The sequence below is a fragment of the Apodemus sylvaticus genome, chromosome 6, assembly GCF_947179515.1.
Source record: "Apodemus sylvaticus chromosome 6, mApoSyl1.1, whole genome shotgun sequence".
NCBI lineage: Eukaryota > Metazoa > Chordata > Mammalia > Rodentia > Muridae > Apodemus > Apodemus sylvaticus.
The window spans coordinates 81,929,142-81,945,134 of record NC_067477.1 but is presented as its reverse complement, the minus strand read 5'-3'; the positions used below and the strand labels follow the sequence as shown (position 1 = coordinate 81,945,134).

The window sequence follows — 15,993 nt, the reverse complement described above, 5'->3', positions numbered from 1 at the left end:
CCCTCTTCCTAGTGTGGGTTTTGCCATCAATATAAAGGGTGGAAGTCAGGCCCCTGGCCACTGAATAAATATGGAAAGTTGTTTATGCATGTGGAGCCTCAGCTCCCTCATGGAGAGCTGAGGTGTATACAGACCTTAGCCAGAGCTCAGGACGTGCTGTGGTGAATCAGGGCTAATCAGCCTCTCTCTCCCTCCCTTCCCTTCTCTATCGTTATAAATAAATCCAAGAAATAGCAGGATATATGTTATTAAGTTTTTAATTAAAAATTCTTCATGTTGAGCAAGCAAGATGAGTTGGGGTTGGGATATAGAAGCTCGCTACCAACCCTGAAAGCCATGCTCTGAAAGGAGAGAACTGATTCCAGCAGACTTGTCCCTGACTTCCTCCTGTGTGCAGCACACTCACGGGCACACCCAGACTCAAAGGAAAGGACAAATAAGTATAATAATTTTAATACATACATGCCCTTTATGTGCTTTTAACTGGGGGATAATATTGCATTTGACTGTTTTTATTGCTTCAGAATCGAACATTTTAGATACTTGAATTTCTTTTTTTCATTTGTCTAATTAGTTATGATTTAAAATATATTTCCATGTTCTTAAGACACTGTGTAATCAGTGGAGGAAGCCTCAGTTGAAAAGAAAATCATGAGGATCAGTTTTCTTCCTTCTACCAAGTAGTGGGTTTTAGGGATGGAATTCAGGTAGTCTTGTTTGGTGGCAAGTGCTTTTTCTCACTGTACCAACTCTGCTTGGAAACATTTTTACATCAATTTCTCATTTAGCTTTTGTGTGTAGGACATAGACGTTGAAGGCTTCCCTTGCTAGCCTTCGGTAGGGACGTAGTGAGAAACTCAGAAGCTTTAGAAAGAGCCAGTGTACATGTTTTCTGATGAAGTTTACGTTTGGCCTAGCGTTCACTTTGAAAACCAAATGATAGCTTCCATCAATTAACTCTATAGAGCTGGGAAGTTATTGATACTGGACAGGATCAATGAGTTTCATTGAAAATTGATGCTCCTGCTTGAGTGGTGTTATTTAGACATTTTCAATTTTCTTGATTAAGAAAGACTGCATGAGAACTGAGTGTCAACAGATGGAGCTTAGATCCTTCGTGGGATTATTATCAATCGATATTGACATTGGAGGCATGCATTTTCTCCTTCCTGCCATTATTATGCTGTGTGACCTCAGGCGATGAAGCATGTTGAATTCTACTTATAAAAAATGTAAAGGGAGATAGATGTCTTATGAGCTGAAGTTTACTTGTTCTTTGTGAACTGAATTATAAAACTCAGTCCAGCCAATCTAGTGCATATCAACAGTTAACTATAGATAGGTAAAGCACTGCTCTACTCAGTGGGGAAAAAGAAGAGAAAGTGAGTGAGTGCCACAGAGAGTGTCTTCGCTTGAGTGTGGTAAGGAATGATGAGTGGTGTAGTTTGCTGAGCACCCTGAATCCAGGAGGGCAAGTCAGGCTTGCTGCATACTTACGCTCCTTTTCCTGTTCTGCCTTTAACTGCTATATTGCTTTTCTCTTCTGGGCCTTGTTTTACCCATTTATAACATGGAACTCATAATAGTACTTCATGTGGCTGCTGTGAGCACTACGTAAGGACTTGGCCACAGTGTTTGTCACACAATGGATGGTGTTGACAAAGAGAATAGCTACTATCACTACCATTGCCTCAATGAATAGAGTACATTCTAAGACAGGTAATGTGGTTTGAACTTATGGCTTTTTCTGGTCACATAATTTATGCCATGCTATTTATTTTAATTCTTCATTTCTTGACCGTTTTGGTCAGTAACAGCATAGTGTAAATGAAAAAATGGGACTTTGAAAGGAAAGTGCAATTTTTTGCTCCTTAAAAACAAAGTAACTGATTAAGTAAATGATATTTTGGCAACAGGCTCACTGATTTATAAAGAGGTGGTTAAGCATCACCTGTGACACTCTTTAAGCAGCTGTAGTGCATGTAAAAAAATGTGTGCATGATAAACTGCAGTCACAAGAACAAATATAAATGATATATTTGGGAAGTGAGTGCATTTAGATATTCACACAGCAAATTGACTTGTTGGATGAATACAATCTAAGCTCATATCTTATAATGACATTTTATATATTTTTTCATGCAAAAAAACCCCACTACACCCAGAACTCTCCAGGTCTGTGTGTGCTTTGAATATATTTCTGTTCCATGTAGGATACTCACGTGGTTTTCTCTTTCCTTCCTACTGCCCTTTCTCCTTGGTGATGGAGCATTGTAAGGTGGACCCTTTCCTTACTCTATATTTTTGCTCTCAGTGCCTTAGGCACCTGCAGTGTAAGGCCATCACCCCCTTGCCCTTCACAAGAATTAGAAAGCCATCTTCCTAGCTGTATATGGAAGCGATTCCAGCAAGTACTGAGATTTCAGCAAAGGTCACTGTACGCCCCTGCATCCTGCAGGGGTTGAATACTCTGCAGAACATATTTAGTGTGCGGTGTTTCTGAGGCTGACTTTTGATAAAAATAGAATAAAGTAGAGCCCATGAGCTCTGTCCGGACTCTCTCCTAGGCTGGGATCCTTAGGCATATGAGTGTAGTAAAAGGAGAATGAATATTCTAAAGTTATAAGGATAATTATGAGTCATATGGTGACAGTATATGTCTGTTTTCAATCCCTGTTTTTTTTTTTCCTTAACCAGAGTAAGCTTACAAGTTTATTTACAGTATAATTTAAATGCCTCAATTTTTGTCATGAGACTGTATTGTATTATAGAAAAAATATTTTAAGGCATGAATCTACTAAATTAATTAGGCTTTCTTTATTAATTTAATAGTTTTAGAAAAATGTGTAAGCCTAAACCTATCCTTTGTACTATGGTAAATGAAGCCCGTTATATGTCTTCTATCGCCAAAACATCCATCGTTTTCATTATTCATAACTGCTGTGAATCTGAGGCTTTCTGAGCTCTTGCCTAGCTCGGCTCACTTGTAAGCATAGTCCTAGCAGCAGGTCTGTGCCCAGGCTGTGCATGTCTGTATTCCTCGCTTTGTACAAGGAGAAAAATACAGCTTCCCTTCCTATCTCCACGGGGACATTGGTCCTAATGGTTTCAGCCTGTGGAAAAAGAGAACTGAGTACGTACCGACGCAAAACTCTTCACTGCCTTAGTGAGCCTGCTTGGTGTGGACAGGCAAAAGTTCATGACAACTGACCGACTCTCCCTGAACGGTGCTGCTCCGAGCTATGGGCTGCTCTGCTGGCTAGAATGACAGCTTGACAGCACACATGGGCTTCTTTTTCTTTGTTGTTATTTGGTGATGGTGGTAGTGGTGGTGGTTGATTGGTTTGGTTCCTTTGACTTTTTAAATTTGGAATAATATTCATTTAAAAAAACAATATTACTTTTAAAAGTTCAAAACAATTTCACTTGGGCTTTTGGACTACGAAATGTTTTGTCAGCTAAGCTGTTTGGCATTTTAACTTCACCATTTTGCAAATTTAGCAGTTTACATCCTTAAGTAGTAACATTTCTCAATTGTTGTGTGTCAATTCCTCCTGTGGTTGACTAACCAGGAAGGAGATACTCAAGAAGTGGCTTTTCTGTTTACCTTCACTGGTGTTCATGCTGGTGGATCTTCTAGAGACCCAAGAACTTGCATCTTAAATTTTGGTGACCTAGAGAAGACCCTGAGTAACGTATTACCCCATTAATACGGTTTTTGAGACCGCTGCCATTCATCGAATGTCACACAGACAATCAGAAGAGGAGGGAGAATGAATGTCCTAGAGTATTTCTTTCTAAAGGTTGATACTTACGAAGTACAGGCATGTCACGTGCTTTGATCAAACCCTCCCCATTGTCTCTAGTCTCATCCACCTTCTCCCATATGGAAAAATGGCAGGTTTTTTTTGAAGGGACATGATCCTTACTAGGCTGTCAAAGCCCCACTGGATGACCCCACACAGGCCTGCATCATCAGTCTAAGTGGTTGTTTTTCCTATTTAGCATAGGCAGGACACTTCTAAACTGTAATTTCAATTAAGAAATGTAGTTTTTAGTTTGCAGAAATCAATGAAGATCTATCTTGACACCATGTGGAAGACATAAGACTGGGAAGGCTCAGGTCCAGAGAGGGAGTTAGCAAAAAGGAAAGGTGGCGTCGTCCGACTCAGCAGTGAATCTCGGCCCCGCTCACCCCAAACCTTGGCTCCTCCCGTGTCAACACTGTCTCTTCCCTAACAAGACCTCGCTTAGGAGAATTATCCTGCCTGGCCTTTCACGTCGGTGAAAAGATGGTTTGTGAGTCATAAAGCTTTAAACAAGCATCCACCATCACTGTGCTGCTATGCATTTTTAATATCCTTATTGATTTCCCCAAAGTTTCCAGGTCTGTTAATTACTATCATGTTAATTAAACTTTGGAGAACATTTTAGAAACAGAGATAAATTTTACAAAAGGAAAAAACTGAGCTGTAAAAGTATAAGGGCCGCCACTCCTAAAATAAAAGCAGTAGTTCAGAGTTGGGAAGAGGAGGTAGGTTGTTTTGTGCTGGCATCTACAGGCAAGGCATGGGATGTGAGAAAGGACCGTGAGCAGGGAGAGGGCATATTATGTGTTTTGAAATATTTGAGACAAACATAATGTCTCAGGGTAATGTAGAGCTTCCGATTCACAACTGCATCTCTAGGCCAAGGGTAGCTGTTGTTCTTCCTAAGATTTTGAACACTGGGCAACAAACACTCTAAAGTGTATGACTCACCTTAGAGTGTAATGGACTGTATATAAATGAGAACTAGGGCTTTGAAATGTCTCTGTTGTGCACTTGAAAATATCACTGTTATTGAATGGTGACTTCTCTTTCTATAATATTTTATTATAGAAATTCTAGAATACATCATTGTATTATGGTGAACACCTTTTAAATAGTCTCTAATCTGCACTTTCTATGAGTCAGGGGAAGCCAACTTGAATAATGGAATAGACATACAAAGGGTTTCTTCTCTAAAACTGTCTAGTCAATAGCTAAGCAAATTTAAGATCTAATGACATTTTATTTCACTACATTAATAAAAATGTTAAACCCTCTGGGCCTCTTCACATATCAAATGAACATATTGGAGGAATTGGCTTTTATTCTAATATGCAGTTAGTTTACGAAGATACCATGTTTTCTTCTCCAGTGCTGAGGCTGTATAATTGTGTAAAATATTTAATGGTCTCTTTAGAAACAATAGACCTTCTTTATGGTCTAAAGATGAATGAATATGATGAAAAACAGGTGTGTATAAACTTCACATTTATCCAAATATAGTAAGTGGCCAGATAGATACTGCGCTTCACTAAGCTTTGAGATGACGGTTAAGTTTTCCTCACTAATCTTGTACTGATTGACTTCCAAACACTGTTTGGAGATTCTGTACTCCTTCTGTCAGTTAAATGGAAACATTTTTATTTATTCTCCACGTTATTCTTCTCATCCACTGGTCACATCTACCTTTTCATATTGGAATTTTATTTCCTTTTATATCATGAGCAGAGGATTAGATGTCATCATGTTCCACATCCTAGACACACTTTACATGAGGGGTGGGAATCTATGCTGTCCTGTGTACAAATGGTTCCCAGTGACGTTTTCCTAAGTGTTTCTTGGATAGGCAGTCCAACAGCTTCGTGTTGACAGTGTAGATAAGTTTCATAGATGTGTTCAGTGTTTATTGCTGTTTGGTTTCATATGTCAAAGAAGCAATTCATAAATAGCTCAGCACTCAAAACTAAAGCCACATAGACTATATTCTGTGATCCTTAGACATTGTTCCTCAAGATAGGTTAGAACCATTTATTTTTTTTATTCAATTATTTTCGGGGGCACAGTTACTTAGGTTTGAAGTAGGGGCACACCTTTGACAATGCTTGTAGCTTCCTTCTAATGAACTTCAGATCCACTAGCTTAGCACTGACATTTCAAACATCCCTTTGGTTACAAACCTTTCTGATCCACTACCTTAGCTTGCAGTGGGCACCAACATTATATTCAACAGTAACTTTACACTAGGGAGAGGGGAAACATAAGAGTAATGGAAAATTACAACTTCAAACTGATTTGGGGACAGAAGCAGGAAGTGTAAAAAACAGGGACAAAGAGTCAGTAAGCACATTAGTGTTTCGTAAATTGATTACCTTTTCATCATCCCTAAACTGCTGCCCCAGAAAGCAGGTGATACACTTTATTAAACCATTAACAGCAGCAACAACTGCAGCCATCAGAGAAAAATCCCACCTGCTCACCAGCATTCTAACATTTGCCTGTGACACGCAGCACCCTGGAGAGACGGCCCTTTGCGGCTTGCTACAAAGCTATCATTTCCAATTGTGTTTCATAACTGCTGAGAGCATGGGTGGTCATATCTCCTGGACATACCTGTGTCTCCATCACCCAGCACGGGTGGATTACCATATCACCAAACTTGCTGGCACATCCGGACACCACCCAGGGCCTGGAGTGCCAGTATTTTTTCCAGACCCAAGTGGGTACTGCTGATATACAAAATATGTACAAGAACATCTGGAAGGCTGAAGAGGGAATCCGCTGTTCTTAGCTGTTATTGGTTGTAATTTAAAATTAGGCTGGGTAAGATTTAAGGATATATGTGTTTGTGTTTGGTATGAAAACTTTCCCAGGAAAGGGTCTGGGCAAAAGCTGACACCGACACTGCAATGCTACATTACAGGCATCTGAGCCGAGGAGCCGAGACTCTGCTGCCAGCCCTCCCTCTCGCTCAGGAAGTTAGGTGCTACCTCAAAACAACGGATCCAATCTGTTTCAACAGCAGCACTTCTAATGAATAGGAGAAAAGCAAATGCAACAGCTTTCCTCCCAGCAATAAATCATTGTGTTTTTCGTATAGATTGCATGTGGCGTTGGAGGCAGCGCAAGCCAGGCTGCCAATATCGGCAGCTAATGCTTCAGCTCCTTTCATTTTTCACTCGGAGCAGGAACCCTTTCCTGAAACTTGTTCATTTCACAGAGGGAAAATCGAAGGCAGCGGCAGAGTGTCAGACTGCTTTATTGTCACCGTTTACAAAGGTCGTCGGAATTAATTGACTCCTTACGTTACATATTGTAAACTGACTCATTTTTTGACACATTGATGGGAAGGTGGCAGGGTCTAAGTGGCTGCTTACTGTCTTTCTGTTCTGGCATCTGTGACAGACCAGGAAACCAGTGAGTCTGGAATCACAGTTTGGGAAAAGACTAGCACCCACTTTTCAAAGCAGACTCCAATAACTGTGAGTTAAACTAAGAGAGGAGAGGAGCGAGCACCAGCAGATGAAATATGAACACTGGGTTTGTTTGAATGTCTCCACAGGACCCATTAGCAGGGGCAGTGAGGATTTCCACAGTCATTCTCAATTGGGGGTGTCATTTTGAAAGCATATTCTAAGTAGCTGGCTTCCTCTTACAAGATTAGAAGTAAAAATCGGTCCACAGAGTATCCCATGAATCATCACTGCATGGATGCTCTGAGTTGACTGACAGTAATTCTGCCTCAAAGGCGTTGCTTCTGGAACCCAACATGAGGAACTCAGGGCACAAGTACTATTTGTCGTAGCAGGGGACACTGTTTTCCTGCTAAGTATTTGAAATTTGTACTTATTTTTCTCTTTGTCATACCGCCTCCTTTTCGCTAAGCTAGGAAGATTCTCACTCATGGTCATAGCCTGCTTTCACTAAGATTAGAGGCACAGAAACAAGGACATATTGTTAAAAATGAATAAATTAGAGCCGAGTTAAGCCACCCGGCTCAGTAAGAGCGAAGGGAATATGACAGTCTGTCTGAGCAAACGGTCTTCATAAATAGGAAATGTACTTTGAAGCCATCCTACTGAGATCCTGTTAATTACCAAAGGCGATCAGAACTCTCCTGGTTCCATGGATCCTTTTCCCTAGCACAGTAGCTTCTCAGGCTGCATCAGCAATCAGCAGCTTCAGAGCACTGTCCCTTCAGAGCAGTGAGGGAACGGGATGTTATTAAAGGGAAGTCGTTTACCACAATCGGTGAGATGTAGCCTGGCAGAAATTCAATAACTGTTTGTGATATGCTCATTCTGCTACTCTGCCTGGTGCCCTTCACTCCTGACACACAGCAGCATTCACCTTAATCCCTATCCCCTGGGGCAGGGGAAACAACGCCTCATTGGCTTCAGAACAGAGAAACATGAGTGATCTGCTTTTCATTACAAGAACTGTGGGAGGGGACCCCGATTTTCATCTCCCTCTCAACCATCTCTGTGTTTCTCTCTCCTTCTCCCCTCTCTCTCACTGCCTTCTCTCCTAGCCTCCCTGTCTCCTTCCTCTCTCTCCCTGCTTCTCTTTTGGTCGTTCTGTTCTCTTTTCTCTCCCCGAGTCCCCTTCTCTTCTCTCTCCCTCCTCTCCCTCCTCCCCCGGCAGGCACTGCTTTTTCTCTCCCACTCACATCCTCTGATGGGCATTCAAGCTAGTAAAATGCCTGCTTGAGAATCCCACGAACACAGCTAGGCACACACAGAGCCAGCGGGGTTTGCATGTTCACTCAAAAGTGAAATGCAAAGAAAAATGCCCTTAGAATTCAGACAAGGGGAAAACATCAAAGGAGAATTGATGTGTAAAAACTCGCCAACGAAAACACGAAATCGGGAACATTTAAATAGATAGGTATATTTTAAACTTACCTTGCCTTAGCAGATGCAGGGATAGCCCTCCTCCGGTGTCCCTGCTTGCCCAGTTCCTTGGTTGAGATAATCACATGGCTGTCTTCTAACCCCAGTATAAATAGGTGCATATGTATGTGTAATAAAGTATCCACAGTTACATACTATAGATATGCACACATGCAAGCAATGGTATCTCTCTCTCTCTTTCTTTCTAAAATATAAAGGAAGGCAAGAGCCTGCAGCTAGGATTCCTGCTCTTGACTGGAACTCTCTCTCCGGCAGCAGCAGGCTGAGGCTCTCGATCCAGTGAAGAGAGATCCTGCTAGCTGGCTTTATTTCTCCTCGTCGTTTCCATGGTGGCTAGTGGTGCATCGTTCACCAGATCAGTTGTCACACTGACATGGTGCCGCCTGCTCAGCGGTCATTAATAACTGAACACCCTCCACTCCCCAGAGAGGAGCCAATCGCTTCAGACTGCCAAGATGTAGCACTCGCAGCTGCTGCAGCCTGGTTGGCTGAGGCAGCCTGCCTGTCCTATGACAGCGCTGCTTAGGGTACAAATAAATGAAACAGGTTTGCATATTTTTCCTCGGAATCATTTTCTTTCCTTTTTTTGTTTCCGTTTGGAGCAATGTGCATCGCTTTTCAACAAGTTTTCCCATTTGGAGTGTTATCAGTCATTTGGAGAAATTGTGGGGCTTTTTTTTCTTTTCTTTTTTTTTCTTGTTTTTTTTTTGGGGGGGGGGGGTTGTTTTTCTTTTCCTCTGAGAACAGACAGAAAACACTCACGAACAAGGATTTCCTGAATATTAAAAATACTTCATAGCGACTCTGACGCCCCGTCTGTGAAGTTCAGCAGTGGCTTTACATTAAGGAGAGCAGCCTACAGCCCTCCTGTCCTTTGAGTCCCCACAGAGCCTATGCATGCAGTTAATGTGCTTGCAGTTAATCCTCTCTCTCTCTCTCTCTCTCTCTCTCTCTCTCTCCTTCCCTTCCTCCCTCTCATTCTTTTTTTTCTTGTTGATGCTTTTTTTCATGTGTGGTTTTTTTTTTTGTTTGCTTCTTTGCTTAGGTTTTACAATGACATTTCTTATCTGCACTGAGCATATTTTAAAATTACAGCAAATATTTGCTTCTCCAATACTCACAACAATGGTATGTAAGGAGAAGCATTTACAAAATAAACTTTTTCAATTATAACTGCTTATCTATGCATGGTTTAATAAGTCTGGTAGCATACATTGGATATATGTTGTATGTGGCATTGCTTGTGCTTATATTCATATGTACATACATGTGTGCATGCCTGGCTATGTGTTTCAGATGCATGATTTATTACTCAGGGATACTTTCCTCTACAATAGACTGAACACTTAAATTATCTCTTTTTGTACTTAAGGCTATCAACTCTGAATGGCTACTTAACTAGGAAAATGTTTTCAATAGGAATCATATGTGAAACATTTTGAATATTTAGACTAGAAACCATGCCAGCATGGTCATGTGTTCAGCTCCAGGACAATTATGACAAGTAGAAGAATGTAAGGATGTACGGACGTGTTTTACAAACAGAATACTGGAGAGACCTCCTGAGAGGAGTGGAACAAGGCATCAATTTTCAACAGGTCCAAAGCTGTTCTGAGTCTCCCCTTGCTTTGATAGACTGCCCTCTAGTGGAGGAAAAGGAAATGGCATTTATTAGGTGTACTGGGGGAGGGGGATAACAGGGTTAACAACAAAAAGCAAAAGCATCGCCACCTAATTGTTTCCTAAGGTGTGATTGAAGTGGCTTAAGCCAGCGTTCTGTGTCATGACCACATGCCTGGAAGCTTAACCTCACTAACATTGTCCTTCGACCACCAAACTCTTTCATGTTGTAGTTTTCTCTACAAAAACAAAATCTATGAATGCTTTAGGATTTTTTTGTTTTTTGTTTTTTAATTGATTAATTTGTTGACATAGTCAGGGCCTTCACCTTCTGCCTAGACAATTTGAATGCTGGTATTGTATGTGTACTACAGCATATGGTTATTTTAATATATAACTGATAACTCTAGTCTTTTTGAATGCTAAACAAAAGCGGCTTCTTCATTGGCCAAATGACACCTACTTCTGAGTGTTATCCTCTTACCAGACACTTACAGGTACTTGAGCATCCGCTCAAGGGGGCGGGAGGATGAAGGGTGCTGGGCTGGTACATTGGAGAACGCCTCATACAATGTATATGCCTAATAATATGTAATATGAATGTAATAGCCTAATTTTACATTCTTCACTTGAAACATATTGAATTTTTATACTCATTTTAAATATTTTTAGAGTATAGAGATGGAGAATTGTGCTATAATTGTAACCACTATTTGGGAAAAATCCTTTTTCATTATACTGATTCCTTAAGTACTTTATTTTGATTGTTATTATCGATATAATCAACAAATCCTGTAATCTGTTGATTATTTATAGTGTATTGATTACAATATGCTCCCATAATGAAGATAAGTTGTGAGGCTCAAACATGTTAAAAATAACTGTTAAAAATAAAACTAATAAGGGACTAGAGAGATGACTCAGCTGGCTAAGAGCACTGACTGCTCTTCCAGAGGACCTGGGTTCAATTCCCAGAACTCACATGACAGACACAACTGTCTGTAATGACAGGAAAAAAGTCATTAAAAAATAAAGTTAATAATCATATATATTTAAGTAATTAAGTCCAAATGTACTTATAAGTTCATAAAAATGTTTTTATAATTAATTAGGATTGAATACTATTCCAAAAACTACCATATATATATATACATATATATAAATAATTTCCTAGAAAACTGTTTTTACCAAATGTCTACTGTATTTTCAATTGTAAGAAATGTGATTACTCTTTGAATGTAAGTACATGACAAATCAAAAGTATATTGTACTTGTCTTTAAGTGTACTATCATAGGGCATTAGAAATGAGTTTTTATCATAGAGGGAGAGAATAACTCTGGCCATTAATGAAGAAGATGAGAACTCTCTTTGGCTGTAGGTGTCCTTCTGCTAAAATTAGCAGCAGATTGGAATCAAAGTGTGTTTGGGGATTTCTTAGCTGGCCAGGGAAGACAGTCACTCAGTGCAGTATTATTAGGTACCCCTCTATGGTGAAGCACCACATGAGGATGTCCTGCTGTGGATCACTAAGGATTGAAGAGCATTAGATGTCCTAAAATCGATTGTGGTCATCAGAAAACAACCACAATATGATATTTGAATGATCTATAAAAACTGTTCTCAACTTGGGGATTACGACCCCTTTGGGGGTTAAATGACCCTTTCACAGGGGTCCTATGTTCAATATTGTGCCTATTAGATATTTACATTATAGTTCATAACAATAACAAAGTTACATTTATGAAGTAGCAACAAAAGGAACCCCCTTAAAGGGTCCCCGCATTGGGAAGGTTGAGAACCAGTGTTGTAGAAAGTCAGGAAACATGTTTAACTGTTACACATAGCTGCCCTAAGAGAGCCAGAGGTGGAGAGCCTCATCTCAACTCCATCACCCCGTCATCTAGTGGACAGCTGACAAGTGTGCTTTTTCTCTTTGCTCTGTCTTCTGTGCTCTCTCCTGGTCTCTTCTTTTTCTCCTCTTCCTTCCTTTCTTCCTTCCTTTCTTCCTTTCTTCATTCCTTCCTTCCTTCCTTTCTTTTCTTTTCTTTCTTTTCTTTCTTTCTTTCTTTCTTTCTTTCTTTCTTTCTTTCTTTCTTTCTTTCTTTCTTTCTTTCTTTCTTTCTTTCTTTCTTTCTTTCTCTCTGTCTCTCTCTCTGTCTCTCTCTGTGTTTCCCTTACAGTATGTTCATAGTGATAAGAATTGTACATGTTCCACTATGTTCATAGCAGCCCTATTTATAATTGCCAGAAGCTGGAAAGAACCCAGGTATCCCTCAACAGAAGAGTGGATGCAAAAAATGTGGTATATATACACAATGGAGTACTATTCAGCCATTAGAAACAATGAATTCATGAAATTCTTAGGCAAATGGATGGAGCTGGAGAATATCATACTAAGTGAGGTAACCCAGACTCAAAAGATGAATCATGGTATGCACTCACTAATAAGTGGATATTAACCTAGAAAACTGGAATACCCAAAACATAATCCACACATCAAATGAGGTACAAGAAGAACGGAGGAGTGGCCCCTTGTTCTGGAAAGACTCAGTGAAGCAGTATAGAGCAAAATCAGAACAGGGAAGTGGGAAGGGTTGGGTGGGAAAACAGGGGGAGGGAAGGGGACTGATGGGACTTTCGGAGAGTGGGGGTCCAGAAAAGGGGAAATCATTTGAAAGGTAAATAAATATATCAATAAATTAAAAAAAATAGAAAAAAAAGAATTGTACATCACAAACTCACTACATAATGAAGTGTACATTTTATCTATATTAGGTACCTCTCTTATAGCAGTCATCACATGAGTATTTCATATAATTAAAATGACCTGCAAGAAAGTTAAATGTGTGAGTGAACAGTTCATCCTTAAATTGTGCTTGAAGCATCCTGCCTTCATCATTGTGTTAGAATAGCTTAGGATGTGTGTTTTGTGGATTTAGAAGCTGGAGTTGTTAATTGGAGACATCTTTGCAGTCATTTCTTCCTAGATTTATTTATCCACCTGTGTGTTTTCCTTTGAGAGAAGTAGTCGGGACAGTGAGCAGCCTGTGGGTCAGGGCCAAGTGGTTGGCTATGAGTCTTTACCAGCTCACTGATCTGTGACCTGGGCATTGTGTGAAGTATCATCTCTGTGAAGTGTCATCCATGAAGTGACGCTTAAGTAGCATCTTGGCATATCATTTTCCTCTTAGGATTCTCTGAGGATTAAAATAGCTGATGCCTACAAGGAGCCTCAGCAATTCCATAAAATGTAGTTAAGACTGAAGTCTGGGCTTGACTTTTGTCTTTCTTAGCATTGTGCCATGGCCAGGCATGTGTGCTACTGTTGTCATTGGTGCTTTCTACCTCATTCTCCGTCAGCCCCGTCTTTATTCTGCTGCAGGCTCTCCCTGCCCTCTCTGTGCTACATTCCATGATGTTTTTTGTCTGTCTATTCCTGAGCAGGTTACTTCAGCTGTGATTCACTAGTGGCTAAGACCACTTCTTAACACACAGACATCCTTTATTTCTTAAACAACTGGGCACTTCTCTTCTCAATTATTTCTACAAATTTGCCTTTTTTTCCATTATAGTTTGTAATATTCTCAGAAAGGTGGGTATATGCCTTATTATGTCTCCCTCCGTAAGATAGTAAAATCAAGAAAACAGTTGTTGAATTCTAGTGTAGTCTGGGTTTGTTTTACAAGTTTAAACCTTACATTGGCAAACAGGTATTTTTATCCCCAGTAGACAATACAATCACATGGGCAAAAGGTCTCTATTTGTCCAGTGTCTCCAAACTATGAAATGAAGGGGCCAAAATTTAAACCAAGTTCTGTCTGCTTACACAACTGGTGTTCTTTCCACAGCACAGGGCACTCAATATTCATTTGTAAAATGAATGAATGCTTGATTGATAGCTTTGTCAACCAATTCAATGTAGTCAGCAACAGGGGAAGCCCAAAATAAATTACTATTTTTTTTTTAAAAAGGAATGTATTTTATACATTAGACAGTGGATGGTTTTGTATTGTTCTGTTGTTCATTGTTGGTGACAGAGTTTTATGGCTATCACGATTTGAGAAATAAAGCTAGAAGGGATGCAGGTGACTGCTCAGAAACAGGTACTCATATACTCAGACATGCAGAGGACTACATATGCGTGCATAAGTGGCTGATGATAGCGCACTGACCCATTCTTCAGAAAGTCGCCAGTAGTTTGGTCCATTGTAGACTAACGCTGAAAGGTAAATTCTCTGGAAGCATGGCTTAACACGGAACATTTGTCAGGTGTTTCAGTGTTGCTCTAAATCATCTTGGATCAGTTTTCTTTTCCTTTTCTAAGGAGTTTTAGCTTGTAGAACTGCAGGCAAAATCTGAGTTTCTTTTCTCCATGTGATAATTTCTGATCTATTAAAAAAAACAAAAAATAAATAAACAAACAACAAAAAAGGAGGCAGACAACACAAGAGAGCATCCAACACGCACAGGTTTAGAATCATACAACAGACCAGAGACAGAAAGGACACAGACTGAAAGATGAGGTCTTTACTTAGCTGTTGTTTTCAATGATGCTTTCACTTCATTTGAAGAAAAGAAGTTCATTTATATCACTCAAGTAGGCTTACAACCCAAACCCGGGAAGTCGTGAGACATCAGGGAGGCAGACTCTTTCTTCTTGCTTTCTCCTCCAATCCTGCCCTTTACCTTTCCACTTTTGTTTTCATTTAGGTTTAAAAGTTTTCTTCTTAAGAGGGCCCTAATCCTGGAAAGGCTTGATCCAGCATTGTGGGTGAATACCAGGACAGAGAAAAGGGAGGGGGAAAGATAGGAGAATGGATGGAGAGAAGAGGACTTATGGGACATATGGGGAGGGGGAACTGGGAAAGGGGAAAGTTTTTGGATTATAAACAAAGAATATAGAAAATATATATATATAGTTTTCTTTTTCTGTATCAGTCTGTCTTAGTTCTTTTCCCTCAGAAGCCTGTCTTTTTCATTAGCTGTGTTTAAAATACTATTATAACAAAGAGCCTAACTGCTGCCATGTGGAGGTCTGGGAGCATGGACCGTGTGCATGGCATGATCCCAAGTTATAAAGCATGAGTCACTACAACAGGCGGTTGTGCACTGTGGCCCATGGCTCAAATGTCAGCTTCTCTAGAGAGTGAAACAAGAGATTTTCTAGAATCCAGGAGTTTTGGCCCAGCCTGTGGATGTTAGGACCTTTGTCTTAAATTAAACTAAAATGAAATGAAAGAAAGATAATGTGAATAATATTGACCCATAGTATATACATTGTGCAGAAATAACTGAAGAATAATAATACTAAAAAGCTAAAAATACAATTAATGGAATAAATGGTGGTATTTCTTTTTCTGTTTTTTTTTTAAATGTGTTCAACTGTTAGATAGTCAATTACTTTTCTACGTATAAATAATAGTTATTATTTAAAAATAATATATAAATTCTTCTTTGGAACTGCCTTGCTTCATATAACATTTACCCCTTTTAACAATATTCAGTTATATCCATGTGTAATTAAATCACATTAACAGATAAAACAATAATAACAACAACTCTTTGAACATGTACCTTGGCAAATGTTACCTGTTTTTTCATGATCTGAGCCAACTCTTCTTCCCTGTTAGAACACTGGATCACTGGGTTAATT

The 15,993-nt window shown here is 39.7% G+C and overlaps 2 protein-coding genes across 4 annotated transcripts in view; one reads left to right on the top strand and one right to left on the bottom strand.

Moving 5' to 3' along the window:
- Lrrn3 (leucine rich repeat neuronal 3) overlaps nt 1–9,086 on the bottom strand; it is a 30,037-nt gene extending 20,951 nt beyond the window's left edge. The window contains exon 1 of the mRNA XM_052185909.1: nt 8,711–9,086. The gene's annotated coding sequence lies outside the window, so the exon portion shown is untranslated. The remainder of the gene's footprint in view (nt 1–8,710) is intronic.
- The window catches only part of Immp2l (inner mitochondrial membrane peptidase subunit 2), a 947,147-nt gene that overhangs the window by 489,462 nt on the left and 441,692 nt on the right, over nt 1–15,993 (top strand). The window lies entirely within an intron of this gene.